This window comes from Trachypithecus francoisi, unplaced genomic scaffold (genome assembly GCF_009764315.1).
Source record: "Trachypithecus francoisi isolate TF-2019V2 unplaced genomic scaffold, Tfra_2.0 Lachesis_group15, whole genome shotgun sequence".
Classification (NCBI taxonomy): domain Eukaryota; kingdom Metazoa; phylum Chordata; class Mammalia; order Primates; family Cercopithecidae; genus Trachypithecus; species Trachypithecus francoisi.
In genome coordinates, this window is record NW_022681460.1 from 75,670,254 (window position 1) to 75,692,367 (window position 22,114).

The 22,114-nt window shown below is 35.1% G+C and overlaps 1 pseudogene; it reads left to right on the top strand.

Moving 5' to 3' along the window:
• Positions 1-20,254, top strand: part of LOC117097403 — a 45,118-nt pseudogene extending 24,864 nt beyond the window's left edge.
• Positions 20,255-22,114: the final 1,860 nt, after the last annotated feature.

Sequence of the window (22,114 nt, forward strand, 5' to 3'; positions counted from 1 at the left end):
AAATTTGGAGATTTATATGTCATTTTCTTTGAAAATGTCAAATTTTTCTAAAATTTTCTACGTGGCGAGTTAGAGTTGTTAAGGTAATTTATTTCTGCTTGATTACAAGGTAAGATGTTAATGGGTGCTACTGCAGAGTGTGAAATTATTTCCTTAAATTTTAAATTACAAATGTTGCTGTGCATTTGTAATTCTGTATCAGTGCGTTTTCTTTGTTCTCATCCTTCATATCTGTTTTTCAGTTATGGCTCTTCATTGCTGGCTGTTGTTAGAATGCATGCTTCTAGCAAAAAGCCAGCTACCTCTACTTTTCTAAGTTGTTTCATCTGCTGTAATTATAAACTCAATACTGAAAAAGAAAAAGAGTATGAGGTTGATGTTTTAAATGTAAGTCAGTAAAATTCATAAACTAAGGATTCTTCTAAAAGTCAAGATCTTTGTGCCAGTCATTTCAGTTCTGAGTTCATTGGTGTGTTAAAAACTGAGGCTTCTAGAATATTTGTAATATGGAGAATTCTTTCAGTATAATTTTCACTAAAACGTCAGCAGAGAAAGCTTATGATAACTCATTTTTATTTTATATTTCTGTTATTTCAGAAACCGAATACCAACATTACTACACGACGAAAAATATTGTCTATTTCCCATAATTTTTAGCATTATTCAAAAATACCGATAGGTTCTATATGCCAAATACTCTGTTTTCTGTTAATATTTTGGCAGCAGTACCAAGTTTGACACTAGAACATTTTAACTTGGAATCATAATTGTGTTTATGTATTCATGGGCTTAAAATTATGCGGAATACTTTAGATAAACCATATCTTTAGCACAATTTCATTAAATTTTGTTCTAAAAGCATAATTCACATGATTTTCTCTAAATTACTAGCAGGAACCACTTTCCCTGTCTACTCTTTTTTTACATGTAAACTTCTTCATGAACCTGTACTCAATTACTTTTTAAATCTTTGCCGAATGTAAATTATATAGAGTGCATGAAAACATGTGTCATTTTTTCCAAAAAGCTGCAGGCAGTGTCTGAAACAGACTGAATTCACTGAGTTTAATAAAAGACATGAAAAAAATAGTGCAACAATTCTATCCGTGATGCCAACTCACTGTTTCTAACAAGTTTTTTTTGTAACGTTATATGAATATCAAGTGGGTCTTGCTTTATTTAAATAAAATTAGGAGAAGACAAATGAATATGTAACACCTTTGAAAAAAAAATAAAATATTTATTAGAAGACCAAATAGAAGACCATGATTCAGCAAAATAAACATAATTCTAAGTACCCACACATAATTCTAGGTGCACTATACTCAAGTGTGCAAGAAGTGATCAATTTTCTCTTTCTTTCTGTCTCTCTCTCTCTTTATTTCTTTCGAGACAGAGTCTCACTCTATCCCCAGGAATGAGCAGCTCACTTTAACCTCAAGCTCCTGGGTTCAAGGGATCCTCCTGTCTCAGTCTCTCAAGTAGCTGGGACTATAACTTGTGCTAGCATGCTTGGCTCATTTTAAAATTTTTTATAGAGACAGGGTCTTTCTTTGTTGTCCAGGCTGATTTGAACCCCTGGCCTCAAGTGATCCTCCCCACTCTGCCTCCCAAAGTGTTGAGATTACAAGAGTAAGCCACTGTACCTGGACCATTATATTTCAAAAATAGTATTCAACTTGAATTAAATACTCTATTTTCCTATTAGTTTGGCAGGATTGTCGATTTTACTCCCACACTGCCCACGAGTTTGATGTAAAGAGTGGGCAAGGTTCCAAATCAAAGGAGGGTATTCTGGGAGGCCCAGGTGGGTAACTGCAATAGGCATGTTAACCTAACTCAGCTTGGCCCAGGAAGGAAGGAAAAGCTTAGCCTTTGTAATCTTTTCCCTGATTGGAAGTCTTGGTGCCCAAGAGCCTGTCTTCCTATTTGATAGTGTTATCTAATCATTTTTGTCCGAAATCTTGTCTCCAATTCCAGTGATCAGGCAGAGGATGGAGCATGGATCACAGTCCTTATTTAATTTGAAACCAAAACTTCCTTGCTGGTTTTGTGGAAATCTCAAATACTGCTAAAACCCCAATACCAATGTCACTAATCTACCTGTATGTCTTTTTCTTAGCCAACTCTGCCCCATAATTCTCATGTATCTAAAATCAAAGCCAGAAGGGGGGTTGTCCTCTGGAAACTTCTACTTTCAACTAACTTAATGGGGAGGGGGGTGATTAAATATTAAGGAAACAAAACACAAATTAATTGCTTGGAATATTATCATGACACAATTTTTTGATTTGGCTCTTTATATGCAGCCTGTATAAGTTTAGTTTCTATGATTTATGTATTTATATTTCCCTGTCTTCTGAAAGAAATTATGAAAGCATACATTGTTTCTAAAAGATATTCTTACACTAAAACATAGTTTGGAAAGCTTTCACATTTTCTAATGTGCAAACTAATAAAGAAGCACAAAGGAGAATTTAAATTTATGAGAGTAAAATTGCATCTAAAATTTGAACACCAATCATAATTTTTGTTACATTACCTTATTCTTTTACTAAAATAGAAACAATAATTTGAGTAAAAGCTTTACCAAATGAAATAGAAATGTAATACAGGGGATAAAGAGATAAAGACTACTATGAGGGAGCAAAAAGCATTGTGTTTCCGTCTGGCTTTTACATAACGCAGAATCAAAAGAAAAGTTCACAAACAAGAAGCTTATGAATAAACATTTTTCGTAATCTAATTCGAATTGTATTACTCACTTTTTAGATATCTCTGATTAGAGATAAGATTTCTCAGTGTCAGACTCAGCTTTCCTCGGTGTCAAGTTATAACCTCATCTTGGAAAATGAGTATTCCCGTCTCACACTCCTAGAACTTGAGATAACTAGTTGTCCCTTTCTCTGTAGTAGTAATAAATGAGCATACTAAACATGTTTATTCTGTTAGAAATGATAGCTAAAATGATGTGCAGCTTTCATTCAAAATATCATTTCCACTGTAGTATATAGAAAAAAATATAAAATCACAAATGTTATTATGGAGTCCAAATTGTAACTTCAATTTTACTCCCCAAAATCCCTGGTTACTTCCTTATAAGCTTTTTATGCTTTGTAACAAAACAACTTGCTTCATTCTTAAAAAAAGTTTTGTTCTAAAATATTTAATACCGTACATAATACTCATGTATTCTTCTAATAATCATAATCATTTTCATCATCATTATACATCAGTGGAACTACCAGTGAGCTTGTGAAATGTAATTTCGAAGACTTGTGTGTCCGTTTCTTCAGGGGTAGCCATCTGCCTTGCTCTGATGAGTAACAACTATCTCAGGTGTTGTGTTTGTAATCCCTTTGCATTATCTTTCTTGTATTAATTGTGAAGCATAAAACATACATATAACAATATAAAGACAAATGCAAATTTTATCGATGTTAGAAAAGAAGCATCCATGTGCCCCAATTAGACTCCAGTGTGCTCTTGCCTGATAGCATTCTCCTCCCCAACTCCCATAGATGGCCACTCTAAAGTCAGTTTGGGGACTACACCATGTAACGGTGTGCAGTAGGAGCAAACCTCCAACCAACATATGGTTCAGATTTTGAGACTGATGATCGCACAAGGCAGGCAAGAAGAGGGGTTTATTACTCATATAATGAGGCTTTCCTGGGAGAGAAGCGGAGGCTCTCAAATAGGTCTGCAAAGTTAGAGAGAGAAAGGACAAGTGACTGCTTTGTCTTTTATTGTAGGTAGGTAGGTAGGACCCTCTAGGATGAGGGTCCTCACACTGTACAGAGTTTCAGCCTTGTATGGTTGGAACTTCCCTGGCACTAAGAGAGTGAGCATGTGGACTTTATTATTGCCTTGATCAGATACAGGGCAAGATGGAAAGACAGAGAGGTGGGCGTTTCAATGCTCTCAGTAATCAAACCTGAAAAATTGAATTAGGTTTTATTACAAAGGTTTGGGTTATCATTACTTTCTTGTATTTCTTTATAGTTTTATTAAATGATTATCCTTTCTTAAAAATAAAAAGTGTACAGTTTTGTAGATTGGCTTATTTTGTTCAATATTATCATTGAAAAATATATCAGACATCTTTGCCTGTTCTTTCATTTGGTGACTGTGTGATCATCTATATGTGAATATGCCATGATTTTTTTCACTTTTGTTCAGTTTTGACTTTCAAACAATGCAACCATTTAAAAATATTGTAAATTTTATCCTCTATACAATATATGATTTTTTCCTGTGTGTATGTACATACATACAAGGTAGACACACATATGTATCCTGTGTGTATATACATATTCACAGAGTAGACACTACGTACATAGCTTTCTTTTTGTGTGTTGTTTAATAAATCCTTACTATGTATTCATTAGCGTTTGTCTTATTTTAATGTGTATACTGTATTAGGGTTCTTTAGAGGGGCAAAACTAATAGGGTAGATGCATATATGAAAGGGAGTTTATTAAGGAGTATTGATTCACGTGATTACAAAGTGAAGTCCCACAATAAGCTGTCTGCAAGTTGTGGAGCAAGAAAGCCACTTCGAGTCACAAAAGCTCAAAAGTAAGGAAGCTGACAGTGCAGTCTTCAGCCTGTGGTTGAAGGCCCGAGAGCCCTGGCAAATCACTAGTGTAAGTCCAAGAGTCCAGAAGCTGAAGAACTTGGAGTTCCATATTCAATGGCAGGAAGTATCCAGCACAAGAGAAAGATGATGATCGGAAGACTCAGCAAGTCAACTTTAACCCAGCCGCACTGGCAGTTGATTCGAGGGTGCCCAACCACACTGAGGGTGGGTCTGCCTGCCCCAGTCCACCGACCCAAATGTTTATCTCCTTTGGCAATACCCTCACAGACACACCCAGGAACAACACTTTGCATCGTTCAATCCAATCAGGTTGACACTTAATATTAACCATCACATACACCATTGATTGCTTTGCCTTTTACATTTGAATCTGTACTTCATATGTGATTTTGTGTGTGATGCATGGTAAAGGACTTGGTCTTTTTTTTTTCCCCAATATGTAGCCATTTTTTTCCCACATTAGTAGCCATTTTCTTCCCAGCAACATTTATTGAAAGCAGTGTCTTTCTCTCCATGCATATTCAGTCTCATTTTGTGTTCTTATAACTCTTTTTATATTCTATTCATGTATTTGTCTATTCCTGTACCTGTATAAACCATCTTAATTATTATAGATATTTAGTAAATATTGGCATCCAGTTGAGTAAATTTTTCCATTTTCTTCTACTTTGAGTCTGTCGGCAATTCTTGGAGGTTTGCATTTCTTAACTTTCAAAGCAGATTTATAAAAATGACATCAGACATATTTATTTGTTAGAATTTTAACTGGATTTATATTGAATCTACAAAGGCCTTGGAGAGAATTCACATACATAAACACACACATACACTCATACACACAAAACTGGTTCTTCAATAGACACACACACATACATATATATACACACACACACATATACATATACACACACACACACACACATATATATATGCACTATGGTATAAATGTTTTTGTTACCTCAAAATTCATATGTTGAAATTCTAATCCCCAAAGTGATGGTAGTAGAATGTAGGGCTTTGGGACAGTGATTAGACTGTGAGATCAGAACACTCTTGAGTGAGATTAACGTTTTTATGAAAGAAGACCCAGAGAGGTCCTCATCCCTACCACCATAAGAGGACATGTGCACAAAGTCACCATATATGAGGAACTAGGCCCTCAGCAGACACTGAATCCACTAGTGCATTGAGCATGGACTTCGTAGACTCCAGATATGTTAAGAAGTAAATTTCTGCCAGGCGTAGTGGCTCATGCCTGTAATCCCAGCACTTTGGGAGGTCGAGGTGGGCAGATCTCCTGAGGTCAAGAGTTTGACACTAGCCTGGCCAACATGGTGAAATCCCATCTCTACTAAAAATACACACACACACACACACACACACACACAAAACACACACACACAAAATTAGTCAGGCGTGGTGGTGCATGTCTGTAATCCAAGCTACTCAGGAGGCTGAGGGAGGAGAATTGCTTGGACCCGGGAGGTGGAGGTTGCACTGAGACAAGATGGCACCCACTGCACTCCACTGAGTGACAGAGCCAGACCCCATCTGGCAAAAAAAAAAAAAAAAAAGTACATTTCTGTTTTTTACAAGCCACCTAGTTTTATGGTGTTTTGATAGACACACTACATTTATTTTAATCTTTTTTATTCCCTATATTTATTGCTGTTAATTTGTTAGAATGTCTAATACTCTCAGTGCAATACTGAACAAGCATAGTTTGTCTGTCTTCTGCTCAGCTCAATGTTCATGATATCTGTCCATATCATTGCATATATCACTAGGTAATAGGCATCTTTGTTTTGTTTCTGTTTTAAGAATTTATCAATGGGGATAAATTAGTAACACTACTAATTGTTGCTTTTAACATTCTATAACCTTTCTGATTTTTGATGTTTTTCAGTTCCCGTGGTATTTTTCTTAATTTTTCCATTATTGTAGCAAACTTGTTCTCTTTTTAGGTCTTTCAGCTTGTACTTTATCTAGTTGAGGTTACGTTATTAAGAATATATGGGCCAGGGCCGGGCGCGGTGGCTCAAGCCTGTAATCCCAGCACTTTGGGAGGCCGAGACGGGCGGATCACGAGGTCAGGAGATCGAGACCATCCTGGGTAACACGGTGAAACCCCGTCTCTACTAAAAATACACACACACACACACACACACACACACACAAAACACACACACACACAAAATTAGTCAGCGTGGTGGTGCATGTCTGTAATCCAAGCTACTCAGGAGGCTGAGGGAGGAGAATTGCTTGGACCCGGGAGGTGGAGGTTGCACTGAGACAAGATGGCACCCACTGCACTCCACTGAGTGACAGAGCCAGACCCCATCTGGCAAAAAAAAAAAAAAAAAAGTACATTTCTGTTTTTTACAAGCCACCTAGTTTTATGGTGTTTTGATAGACACACTACATTTATTTTAATCTTTTTTATTCCCTATATTTATTGCTGTTAATTTGTTAGAATGTCTAATACTCTCAGTGCAATACTGAACAAGCATAGTTTGTCTGTCTTCTGCTCAGCTCAATGTTCATGATATCTGTCCATATCATTGCATATATCACTAGGTAATAGGCATCTTTGTTTTGTTTCTGTTTTAAGAATTTATCAATGGGGATAAATTAGTAACACTACTAATTGTTGCTTTTAACATTCTATAACCTTTCTGATTTTTGATGTTTTTCAGTTCCCGTGGTATTTTTCTTAATTTTTCCATTATTGTAGCAAACTTGTTCTCTTTTTAGGTCTTTCAGCTTGTACTTTATCTAGTTGAGGTTACGTTATTAAGAATATATGGGCCAGGGGCCGGGCGCGGTGGCTCAAGCCTGTAATCCCAGCACTTTGGGAGGCCGAGACGGGCGGATCACGAGGTCAGGAGATCGAGACCATCCTGGCTAACACGGTGAAACCCCGTCTCTACTAAAAAATACAAAAAAACTAGCCAGGCGAGGTGGCGGGCACCTGTAGTCCCAGCTACTCCGGAAGCTGAGGCAGGAGAATACCGTGAACCCGGGAGGCGGAGCTTGCAGTGAGCTGAGATCCGGCCACTGCACTCCAGCCTGGGCAACAGAGCAAGACTCAGTCTCAAAAAAAAAAAAAAAAAAAAAAAAAAAAATATATATATATATATATGGGCCAGGAACAGTGGCTAATGGCTGTAATCCCAGCACTTTGGGAGGTCAAGCTGGGAGGATCACTTGAGCCCAGGAGTTCCTGACCAAGTCTGGCAACATAGTAAGACCCCATCTCTACAAAAAGTCAAAAAATTAGCCAGGCACGACTGCACACGCCTGTAGTTCCAGCTACTTGGGAGGCTAAGGTGGGCCTGGAAGATCAAAGCCGCAGTCACCCGTGGTCATGCCACTGACTTCAACCTGGGCAACAGAGAAAGACCCCATCTTGAAAACAAAAAGGAGTTTATAAGTCTATATTTCTCCCTGATAAACTGAAAAAGATCTTATTACAAAGGGGTTTTTAAATTAATAATGATTTGTGCTTTTAAGTGTAATTACAATAGATTTATTTAGATTAGTATTTACTTACATATCTTCCTCCATCATCTACTTTAATGTCATTGTTAATCTTATATTTTATAGTATCTCTTGCTGAAAGAATATCATTGGCATTTGTTCTGCTTTCTTTTGCCTTTTAATTGGAATAGTTAATAACTTCATATTTGTTGAATTCACTGATAATCTTTGAATTTATGTTTCAAAAATTATTCTGCTTTTTCTACTTGCTTCTGTACTCTTTTTTCCTTTTACTTTTTTTGTTGTAATATTTTGAATTAAATGTTTGTTATGTAATCATTCTTCTTTTTTCTATCAGTTATATACTCTATTTTAGTTATTTTATTGGTTAGCCTAGAACTTATAATTTCTGACATCAAGTGATGAAAAAGCTGTTGTTCAGTCACTGTACCAAAGAAGGCATATGGATAAATAAGCACGTGAAGATGCTCAACATCATTGTCATTAGAAAACTTAAAATTAAAACAATGAGATATCACCAACTACCTATTAGAATGGCCAAAATTCAAAACGCTCAAAAGATCAAATGCTGCTGAAGATGTGAAGCAACAGGATATCTCCTTCATTGCTGGTGGGATTGGAAAATGGTACAGCTCCTTTGGAAAACAGTTTGCAGTTTCTTACAAAACTAAACATAATTTTATTATATAATCAAGCAATCGTTCTCCACAGTATTAACCAAAATGAATTGAATATTATATCTTCACAAAAACCCACACATAACAGGGAATAGCAGTTTCATTCATAATTGTCAAAATTTGAAGTCATCAAGATACCTTTCAACAAGTGAGTGAATAAAAAAAAAGTGGCACACCACTGCAATGGAATATAGTTTAGCACTAAAAAGAAATGAGTTAATAAGGTATAAAGTCATGAAGATACATGGAGGAACTTCGAATGCGTATTTTTAAACAGAAGAAGCTAATCTGAAAAGTACCTGCTGTATAATTCCAACTTTGTACATTCTGGAGAAGGCAAAATTTTAGGGATCTGTGGTTGCCAGGGATTTGCAGGAAGGGACAGAGGAATACATTAGTGGAGTACAGATAGATTTTAGGTCAGTGAAACTATCTGGTATAATACTGTAAACATAGACACATGACATTTTATGTTTGTCAAAACCCATTGAACTGTACAACACAAAGAGTGAACTCTCATGCAAACTATGACCTTTAGTTAATATAATGGATCAATATTTGTTCACTGATTATACAAATGCACACTAATGCAAGATATTAATAGGAAAATTGTGGGGAAGGTATAAGGAGAACTCCATACCTTCTATTCAATATTCCTGTAAATTTAAAACTGCTGTAAAAATAAAATCTATTAATCAAAACGAAATAAAAGCTACTGTTAAGCAATAACTTTCTTCCAGAATAGTAAGGACCTTAGCACACTTCTACCCTATGACAACCCTTACAGAATTTGAAAGTCAACTATATTGAGGTAGAATTTACATGCAATACATGTTTCCATTTTACATGTACACTTCAATGAATTTTGCCCAATGTATATGTTCATGTAACCACCATAAGAGCAAAAATATCAAAACTTCCTTCACCCTATATGTTTTCTTGTTCCTCTTCCCAGTAGATCCTCACCTTCCACTCCTAGTTCCAGGTAATTGCTGATCTGTTTCTTACTGCAGATTAGATTAAAAAAAAAAAAAAAAAAAAGCTTTACATAAAAGTAATTACCCAGAATGTACTCTATAGTATCTATCTTCTGCTCAGCTCAATGTTCATGATACCCATCCATACCATTGTGCATATCACTAATTTATTCCTTTTTATTTCTGGGTATTCCATCATACAGATATACCATAATTTACTTATACATTCACCTGTTTTAGGGCATTTGTTTTGTTGGAAGTTTTTGGCCACTTTGAATATAGCTGCTCTGAATATTTATTCAGAAGCCCTTGTAGAACATAAGTTTTCATTTATTTTGGAAAAACAGCTATGAATAGAATTCTTGAGTCATATGATTATTGGGTTTTTAATACTCATCTTTATTAATTTCATCCTCAATGGGCCCACAAAGTGTTCTGAATCAGAAAAATATCTCTTATTATTTTCTTCACAGTGATTAAAAAATATATTGTCTTTCTTTGCCTTTTGGTAAGTTTATCCCTGAGGCAACACAATGAGAGCCCATGGAAATTTTTCCTACACAAGTGGCTAGATGCTTCATGGATGTGGAATAAGAAAAAAAATGACTTTTCTCTGTTTACACAGAAGAAGGTTATCACTCTGGTCTCTGCAAAAGTCTTCTCATTACTCCCATGCTTTAGTAAGTAAATGCAATCTCTCTTAGGGCCAGATAGACCAAAATGTCTTAACTTTTAAGACTAGAAATATGTTCAATGTCTGAAGCCAAATTTCTTCTTGAAATACCAATATCGAGGAAGATTACTTACCAGTCTCTGTGGTGTCCTACCAGTTAAGCTAGGGGCCTATCCCTGGATGTAAACATTTGACTTTAAAGGAAGATATGTCTTTACCTTTTTGAATCAGACAAATTATCTCTGTCATAAGGGGAACAAATAAATATAATCCTTACAGTATGTAAAAAATGTTTCTAGGGGATGCCAAAGCAAACAGTCTTAACTTTCTACCGTGTAAGTTTCTGTTTCTGTGTCTTGGAAGGCTAGGGTTCTTTTCAGAAACACTGAGAAATCCAAGTAAGCTTTATTTACAAGAAATTATATATATGTTTAACTTTACAAGAAACTGTTAAACTGTTTTCAAAGTATCATTTTATATTCCCATGAACTGTGTGTGAGAGTTCTAGTTGCTTTATATCCTCACCGATACCTGATTCCTTCCATCTCTTAAAATTTAATTACGTAATAAATAGGTAGTGATATCTCATTATATTTTTTGATTATTTTCTACCCCAGTTGGAAACATTATTTCCCAGTCTTTGACTTCCATTGTTGCTGTTGATAAATCAACTATTGGACTAACTACTCTTTACATAAATACGTTTTTCTTTCGCTATAGCTACATTAAGATTTTTTCTGTGTGTCTGCTATGCAGTGTAGTAGTGTACAATAATTTTTGTCCTGTTTCAGATTTGACAGCTTCCTTGAATCTGATGTCCTATTAGTTTTAGAAAATTCTTAGCTACTATTCCTTATACAGTGTTTTCAGTTTTCTCTCTCCTTTCACTCATACTGTGATTTGTGTTAAATTGTATGCCAGTCTTTCTCCCTGTATCTTACAGATACTATACACTTTCTTCTGTATTTTCATCTTTTTTTCATTTAATATTTCATTATAGATAATTCTTTCTGTCTGACCTTCCATGTACCAATTACTTATTTAATTTTGTTTAATTTAGTCTTTAATATGTTCATTGTGCTCTTAATTATTTTTCAGTTCTAACATGTCTTAGTTTGTACAAATATATTGTCTCCCTTTTCATTATAAAATTTTTACATTGGACTTTTGTGTGTTTAAATATAGTAAGCATAGCTGTTCTCAGGCATCCCTGTAGATACGCTTCTGCAATCTTTTTATTTTTCATACTAGTTCTCATTTATCTCCTACTGCACCTTGTCTTTGTATTTACAAAGTTATTTGTTGCAGTAATGTTAGATATATAATTACGTTTTCTTCTACCAGAGAGAATGTTGTGTGTCTCTACTTGGTTCCTGGGTTGTAGTGGTTTGTGGCATCCAGGGGATGCAACCCAGGTGGTAGTGCTTGCAGGGACATTTTATTCTTGCTTACCTTATGGGAGGGCACCCTTTGTGAGTCTCAACCCAAAGCAGAGGATGATTTCCAGAATCTCCATCCCCAGTAGATCCCTAAACCTAGGAAGCTGTTGAAAGCATTCAGTATTTTGTCCCCCAAAAATAGACAACTTCTTCAGTAAAAAGATGCCCCCAAATAATAGTCTATCTCTCTGGAATTTCTCTTTGCCCTACATTTCAAACCAAAGAAAATTCACCATTGGTATGTCTTAGATGCTAAGGCAATAACTATTTAAAACAATAATATCTAGCTTTATAATTATGTTTATCAAGAAGTCTTGTACCAGGTATTGGGCAAGCAATTAACAAATATGAAATTCACCTCAATTATAGTAAAAATAACATACATATTTTCTTTATATACTACATATTTTTACAAAGATTAAAAATAGGAAGAAAACACACATATTACCTGTCCATCTATATTATGTCTAAATAATACATGAATAACATTTTTTAATTACACATATGAAATCATAGCATAAATACTTCTCTAGACACGTTTTTTTACCCATTCTTTTGTTGAAGTGTATCTATGGTGATATATGTATCTGAAGTTCATTTATTTTCATATATAATATACCATTGTATATATATCAACATGTATTTGTCTATTATACTGTGGATATTCAGATTGTCTTAAGTACACAGTTAAAAATAAAATTATTTTGTCTTAATATATACATGTATTCAACTTTATTATATATTGTCAAATGGTTTTACAGAGTATTTATAATAATTTTAAAACCACCAGCAATTTAGTAGAGTTCCTGCTATTTTGTATCCATGACAATTGTATTATTAATTTATTTTAACTTTCGCCAACCCAGTCCTTTACAATGATATCTCATTATGGGTTTAATTTATATTTTCCGATGAAGAAATAAGATAAAAATATAACTATGTTGGCCGGGCACAGTGGCTCATGCCTGTGGTCCCAGCACTTTGGGAGGCCGAGGTGGGCAGATTACAAGGTCAGGAGATCAAGACCATCCTGGCTAACACCGTGAAACCCTGTCTCTACTAAAAGTACAAAAAATTAGCCAGGCATGGTGGCGGGTACCTGTAGTCCCAGCTACTTGGGAGACTGAGGCAGGAGAATGGAGTGAACCCGGGAGGCAGAGCTTGAAGTGAGCCGAGATCGCACCACTGCACTCCAGCCTGGGAGACAACGAGACTCCGTCGCAAAAAAAAAAAAAAAAAAAAAAAAAAAAAAAAATATATATATATATATGTTTCCTTTTTCCATTTACATATTTGCCAATTGTTTTTTCTATGTAGTTTCTATATGATTTTCCTTATTGGCATGAAGGAATTATTTATTTTATTTATTTAGTTTGAGTAATAATCCTTTTCCCGTGCTATATGTTGCAAACATCTTCTGCTAGGGTGTAGTTGTCTTTTACTTTATAGTTGTTTTGATGACTATGTCTTATTTTTGTGATAGTTGAAAAATTCATTAAACTTTGAGAAATTAATTTCTATCTTAGAGAATAAGAATTTTGTTCTAAAATTCTTCTGGCTTTGATTTTAGATCTAGTTACAATATTTCATTTTTTTCATGTGGATAACTAATATTCAGAGCTTATTTGTTGAGATGTTCCAAATATTCTGACTAATAAACATTATCACATTGGTAATCTATCAGAACTCTGTATGAGGGTGAGTAGACAACCTACAGAATGGGAGACAATATTTGCAAAGTATGCATCTGACAAAGATCTAATATCCAGCAATTATAAATAAACATATTTGTAAGAAAAAAAAATTAAACAAACCACCCCCTTAAAAAGTGATCAAAGTAACTGGACAGACATTTTCCTAAAGAAGACATATATGCAACCAGCAAGCATATAACAAAAAGGTCAATATAACTGATAATTAGAGAAATGCAAATCAAAACCACAGTGACATACTATCTTACATCAGTCAGAATAACTATTAACAAGAAGTCAAAAAATAACATATTCTGGCGATGTTGGGGAGAAAAGGAAGCACTTATGCACTGTTGGTAGGAGTGTAAATTAGATCAACCATTGTGGAAAGCAGTGTGACAATTCTCAAAGAGCTAAAAACAGAAATATCATTTAACCCAGCAATCCCATTACTGGGTATATACTCAAAGGAATATAAATCATTCTACCATGAAGACACATGCACAAACATGTTTATCGCAGCACTATTCTCAATAACAAAGACATGGAATCAACCTAAACAACCATCAATGGTAGCTTGAATAATGAAAATGCATATATACACCATGGAATACTATGCAGCCATTAGAAAGAATGAGATCATGTCTTTTACAGAAACATGGATGGAGCTGGACTTCATTTTCCTTAACAAACTAATGCAGAAACAGAAAACGGATTACCACATGTTCTCACCTCTAAGTGGGAGCTAAGTGATGAGAAAATATGGACACATAGAGGGGAACAACACACATTGGGGCTGATCAGAGGTTGGAGGGTGGGAGGACAGAGAGAATCAAAAAAAAAAAAAAAGAACTATTAGGTGCTACACTAAGTACCTACTTGCTGAAATAATCGGTACAACAAACCCCTGTAACACAAGTTTACCTATATGGCAAAACCGCACATGTACCCTTGAATCTAAAAGTTTTGGTTTTTAATCTGTATGATTAGGTCTGTTTCTCCTCTCTCTATCCTTTTCATTGCTGTGTTTGTTTATTGCTGAGGCAAAACAGATACTCTTAGCTATTAAGATTTTTTAATATATCTTTCCACATAGAAAATGCTCCCCTCCCCTGCCAATCTTATTCTTTTTTAGTATGCCTTAACTATTCTTGTAATTTCTCTCTTCCATTTTGTAATGTGTGTCCTTGGTTGTACACGTTTTTTGCTTTTCTTTTATTGGAATTCTGTTGACTCTGTAAAGTAGTTTAGGACAATATATATCTTTATGGGAGAAGACTGTCTATGAGCATAGCATTTTCTTTCACATATTTGGAACTTTCTAAGTATCTTTCAACATTTTTAAATACTTTTTCGTAAAACTTGTATGTATCATTTTTTCTTGTTTTCTTTCTTTCTTACTTTTACTCATAACTACCCCATAATATTATTTATATCATAAATGCAACTTCCAAAAATAGATGTTCTTGTTGTTGAACAGAAATCCTGGTGACTATTTGTATTGAACTAAATAATCATATTACATATTATTTGTGAATAATAATAGCTGTTTGGCTTCCTTTCTAACCATTGCACCTCTTTTTTCTTGTTCTTCATTCCCTTCTTCTTTTTGTACAGATGGAGTCTCACTATACGCCCAGGCTGGTCTCGAACTCTCGGCCTCAAGTGATCCTCCCACCTCACCCTCCCAAACGGCTAGGATTATAGGCATGAGCCATTGTGCCCTGCCTGTGCCCCTCTTTTTTCTTTGTGAAAATATAAATGCTAAGACCTTTCATAATAAGTAGAATAAATGCTATAACACTGAACATTAGGGCCTGGCATGGTGGCTCATGCCTGTAATCTCAATACTTTCAATACTTTGGGAGGCTAAGGCAGGAGGATCACAAAGTTAGGAGATTGAGACCATCCTGGCTAACATGGTGAAACCCCATATCTACTAAAATACAAAAAATTAGGCAGGCATGGTGGTGGGTGCCTTCAGTCCCAGCTACTCAGGAGGCTGAGGAAGGAGAATGGCGTGAACCCAGGAGGCGGAGCTTGCAGTGAGCCAAGATTGTGCCACTGCACTCCAGCCTGGATGACAGAGTGAGACTTCATCTCAAAAACAAACAAACAAACAAACAAAAAAAACCCCTGAGTATTAATGTATTGTTTCTGATTTAACATCAATAAGTTATTTACTGAGAGATTTTTGTGGCTACTTTATCTGATTGAAGAAGTTCCTTTTTATTCAAAGTTTGATATGACTTTCTATCACTAATAGTTCTAAATTTCTCTCATCAATATATTTTTGCTCTTTTTAATATTCAATGTAGCAATATATGTTAATTTTTTTTATTCAGTGGCACAGTGGTAAGCCTTTCCACTTCATTAACATTTCACCTAAAATACATTTAAATGGTAATATAACATGATCATAACTTAGAAATATGTATGCGTGAGTAACAATTATTTCACTAAAATTTGAGTGCAGATATAGATCTTTTTGATGAACCAAAGACAGACGATGATAACTAAAAAGCAATCAAAATCCAATTAGCCAGAGGCAGAAGTTTGATATATTTTGTTCAGTAATATTTAACTAAATTAAAATTCTATCTTCTTGAAATAAATATTTTATGAATTATGTTTTGCTTGAACGTCAACTTTGAATCCAAATATGGCAAAAGTTTAGGCTTAAATATTATTTGATATGTTACTATAACATTTTTTCTTACAATAAATATTCATTAATCTAAACATGATTAATATTCATTCATCATCCAGAGCTCTTTCATAGCATCTGTAAACATTTTGTGTAATTCCAACCACAGCAGAAGTAGCAAAGATCATCATTAATATATTACGTTTTCTTTCTTGTAAAGGGATTTAAAAAAGAAAAATGAAGAAATTATAAACTGTGCCCTTAATGAATGATGAACAACAACAAATTCACCTTCTTCTTTCAACTAAGAAAAAATAATCATCTCTTGAGAATTATGATATTTATGAGGCACATAAGGAGATCTATATAATGCTCTAAAAAGACACTCAGAAATATTTTTGTTCCTCTTGAATTTCAAATTATTGTGAGTACCTATCCTTATCTTGTATTACCTTTCTAGTCCAACCAATAGAACTTTCTGTGATTATGGGAAGTTTCTGTAATCCATACTGTGCAATATAGTAGACTTCTGGACTCTCAAAAGTTGGCTAGTGTGCCTGGGGAACTGAAGCTTTTAAACAGAATTTACAACTAAATTTCATTTAAATTTAAAAAGCTATATGTGGCTAGTGACTACCATAAAGGACCAAACAGCCAGACATATCACTTACATATTTGTTGTTTGTTTATATGTACATTTCCTCTTTCTCACCACTAAATGTAAAATTTGTTGCCATTTTTGCTCACTATTATAACTCAACTGGTTAGAAAACTAGTTGGGACACAGTGATTTTTTGTGTCTTTTAATACTCTGAAAACAATAGAAATATAAAAAGCTTTTTTTTCAAAATTTAAATATGCTATGTAGTGTACTCTTTAAAGCAAGGATTAAATAAATGCTAAAAGTGCTCAGTTTTTTTTTTAATGGCCCCTTAGGTCAGGTTGCCATAATAAAAATCAAAATTTTCTATCCCAAATGCATCAGTGGTTGTCTCTACTTAACTCGCAGTTAGACTTCTGGGATCAAGAGGTCAGTTTACATGTACAAGAGTCAGCCTTTGGCATATACAGAAAGTGTAAAACAAAATCCAAATTTAAATCTGGGTTTAACCTGGAATCAGTAATTAAGCAGATATTCTAAACAAAGTATTAATTGAAAGAGATCAGCCAGGCATTACAAGCCATATATGAGCCAACTGAAGGAACTCCAAAATTTGAACAGAAAAGAGTCAATAGGGAGATTCCCCCAAGTTGTTTAAGAATGAAGGTGTACACTTTGAATATGCAGTTATTAATGACTGCTGTAAAATATAACACACCAAAATCTAAATTTTGCATAAAACAGCTATCATTTTCTTATTTTTTCGGTTTTTGGCTCAGAAATTTGAGTGGGCTCAACAAAGATAGTTCATCTCTGCTCCACAAAACATCCCAACTGGGATACTGCAATGACTGCAATGACTTGCATGTCTGGAATAAACAGAGAGCTGAGAGCTAGCAAGGCATCTCTCTCTGTCTCTCTCTGTCTCTCTCCTTCTATCCCTCTCTCTCCCCCAATCCCCTCCCTCTCTCTGTCTCTCTCCCTCTCTCTTGCCCTTGTTCTATATGACCTTAACATTAGCTAGGGCTTCCTCACAGCACAGAGGACTCAGGTCAGTCAGACCTTGACATGGTTGGTCAATGCACCAAGAGAAATGAAGCTGTTCATCCTCCTAAAATCTACAGTCAAAACCTCTATAGCATCATTTTCACTATACTACATTATTTAAACAGTCAGAGTCTAGCCCCATCTCAAAGGAGGACTCACAGATCTCACCTCTCATTAGAAGAAGTGTCAAAATATTTGTGGCTATTTGTATGCCATCACAGATTAAAGCAGTCTTCAGCTATGGATGAATAAATATCTAACCATGAAAGGTGCTGAATTATTTTTATCTAAAATGTACGTGGACATAATGGAGTTATACTTATTAGAAATGTCCTTGGCAACGTGCTAGAAATCAACTATTAGTTTTAAAAGTTATATATTCCATTTTACTGTATTACTTGTTTGTCCACTATCACTGTCTACACTGCCACTTCTACAGGCAACTCTTCCTCTGTTTAGTCACTCCAAAGAAATTCATCAAGCTGTCTTTAAGCAATGATTCTATGAAGTTATCTAATTCATTAGGATGTCACAGAATTAGTAAGGCAAAAAGCCAATAAAGTAATATTGAGACCTTAAAACTCTCAAGAAATTCTGTTTGGAAATTTTATGATTTTGCCACATAAATTCACTTGCTTTGGCTCAGGTTCATATTGCAATGTTAGGAGAGGCGAGTGTAGCTAATAAGCACTGTCATAAATTTATGCTATTTGCCTTCTCTTCTTACAGCATTTTATCACCAAAAGTTATCACACATTATTATAATTTATCTTTCTATATCTGAACAGCAGATGAATGATAAGAATGCATGGAAGGGTAATGAGTTACATTTAAATGTATTGTCAGAGTTAAGCCTTGTACCCAAAACCCACATGCTTCATAGCCCAAAATTGATTTCTTTAACTTTTTACTTGTTTTTTTGTTACTACAGTGTATGGTAATCAGAATAATGATACTCCAAAGATCTCCACACCCTAATCCCTCAAACCTGTACATATGTTACCTTGCATGAGTGCCACAGCCAATAGAAGCTGGAAAAGGCAAGCGAGTGGGTTCTCCACAGAGTCTCCTGATGTCCTGCATATGTCAGGATTTCAGCTTGTTAAACCTGACTTTTACCTTCTGATCTCCAAATTGTACAATACAAAAATTGTGTTCTGTCATTGTATTTGTGACAATTTGTTATTTGTAACAAACAACATTTTCAGGTTAAGATCAGAGGCTACTAAAAATGACAATGGGACAACCGCTAGAATTTGAAAATGTCCCTGTCAAATTAAGTTAAATCTTACCAGTAAAGTCAATTTATCTTTGTAGGGTGTTGGGTTAACTTTCTTGGTGATTGTCCTTCCATATACATAGTATTAAATAGCCTCCTAGGAACAAGGAACAAATACAATGTTTATGTGGGTCTAGAAACTTCCTGAAAATGTACATGTTCTAAAGCACACCTGAGCACTTAGAAACTCTGAACTTCCTGATCACCTTTTGCTAGGAGTATTCTACTTGAGGACCATCTCTTGGTAAAATTGGCCATGAGCCAGGAACTATATGCTCAGGCTAAATAAAACTCTATAGTACTGCCCAGAACATATACTGCATTCTAACCAGAAGGGAGACTTCAGACAAATCTCTACTAAGGGATATTCTACCAAATATCCACATATCTGAGCAGTAACCGTGAAAGCTATCAGTCATCACAAACAAGGAACATCTGAGAAACTACCACAAACAAGACGTAGGACACAGGACAACTAACTGTAATGTGTTATGCTGGATGGGATTCTAGGACAGAAAAAGGACGTTAAGGAAAATTGAGCTCTTCCACAGGCAGCCTCCACACCTCCACTTGTGTTGCTGCCATATCCATAATGATCCCTGAGAAGTTCCAGCATATTTTGCGAGTACTCAACACCAACATCAATGGGTGGCGGAAAATAGCCTTTGCCATCACCGCCCTTAAGGGTGGGTTGAAGATATGCTCATGGGGTGTTGAGGAAAGCAGACATTGACATCACCAAGAGGGCAGGAGAACTCACTGAGGATGAGGTAGAACGTGTGATCACCATTATACAAAATCTACACCAGTGCAAGATCCCAGACTGGTTCTTAAACAGACAGGAATATGTAAAGGATGGAAAATATAGGACAATGTTCTGGAAAACAAGGTCCATGAAGATCTGGAGTGACTGAAGAAGATTCAGGCCTACAGAGGGCTGTGCCACTTCTGGGGCCTTCATGTCTGAGGCAACACACCAAGACCACTGGTTGAGGTGGCCCTGCTGTGGGTATGTCCAAAAAGAAATCGGCATGTGGGCCTTGTCTGTTAATAAATAGTTTATATGAAAAACAAAACAAAACTAAAAAACAGGAAAACCAAGGGAATCTAAAAAAGTAATCTAAATGAATTTTAGTTAATAATATTGTATCAATATTGGTTCAATAACTATGACAAATGTATTATTTTAATTTCAGTTGTTAATAGAGGAAACTGAGCATAGGATATACTGGAACTCTCTATATTATCTTTGTAATGATTCTGTAAGTCTAAATTTATTTATTAAATATATCTGTCGTAAGTTCCAGTTAAGAAACTTCAATTTTAAATTTTTGACCACTGAAAATGCAAAGGTGGAACGTTGTGTTTGGGAGATATGTGTCCAAGATTTCAAAAATTCTGATTGCCAATCGATTTTAAATGACTGTTATTATTTTTCTTACTTATCAAGATGACTTTTATTTACTGTGACTTTCTTACAGACCCCAAATGTTTGAAGACACAACTTCTGAAGACAAAATTTTTACACATGTAGAAAAAAATTTTGGCTTCCTATATATACACCTACACTAACAGAGCATATGTACACGACATTTTATTTAGTTTCTTAAAACAATTATAACTTCACACACTAGGAGATGCATTCCCTAACCTCTAGGAGGAGCTCCTTGCCAGCAATCTCCCTTTAAAACACACACACAAACACTCACTCACTCACTCACTTACTCATTCTCTCTAGCCTTCACTCAAAGGTAGAAGGTCACAGAGTTAACAGGAGTCAAAGCTAAGGAAACAAATCACCTTTTTTACTATGGGAAGAAGCTTCCAGTGAGGGAGTAGATAGGTTCATTGTTGTTAGGTACTCTTCAAAAAGAAGTGGCAAGTTTTGCAAGTGAAACACATGTAAAGGAGCCAGAACTATCTAATTTATGAATGCATGTCTGAGGAGAGGCCACAAAGAGTTTGCAACAAAGGTCCTGTTGTAATGCATAGTGTGTATGTGCTTGTGATGGGACAACTTTATATTTCTCTCAGAACATTTTGATGCTAATAGGTAGTTCATCAAATATTTGGAGTCTTAGTCATCTGTATTTTCTTTCTTTCCATAATAGTCAAGGCTAATATTTTCTATCCAGGAACAATTGTAATACAGAATACACCTTTTCATTAAAAAAAGAAAAGTTAATGTAGGCATATGAACAGAAAATGAGTTGTTATTCATCTGTTATTTTTATAAAAGTTTCCATAGCCACATTCAACACCTACGTATAGCATATAGTCTTATATGCATTAATTTCCTTAATATTTTTTGAAATGTAGTATTTTTACATGTAATGTATGTGTAGTATGTTTACATGTAAAACATTTATTATTTCTGTTTTAAATGTGAACAAGTACTTTCAAACTTTCTTAGTTTTCACATCTAATATGATCAATATTCAGAGACATTGCCCACAAAAATAAAAGTAGTTTGGTCCCGAATAATAAGAATATAAAGGGATTTGAACCAAATGTTTGAGAATCACTGTTTGAGAAATACAAGATCTTGGTAACCTGGAGGCTTTAGGGGACAATCTGGAAAGCCTTGGAGCAGAGTCTGAATTAAATCTGCTAATTGTTTACTCTTCAGAGATCCGAGGGTTAATGGACACCTTGGAGAAAGATTTATATTGGCCCCATAAATGTGTTCCATCTTGGTATGGCCCCAAGGATCTGAGGAGGAGCTGTATATTTCAACTGAGTCTTTTCAATCATCATTCGAAGCCTTACTGTTGATTTTTTAAAAGGTAATGTGCAGAAAAGAGTGCTTGGAGTTATCAATTGCTCTCTTTTATACACTCATGCAGATGTGTGTGAGTGAAAGAGGGAAAAATATTTGGAAGATTATGTGAAAAAGAAAACATTTATATACCTGAGGTTTTTTTTTTTGTTTTGTTTTTGTTTTTGTTTTTGTTTTTGGCACAGGCTGCCTGAGAGAAG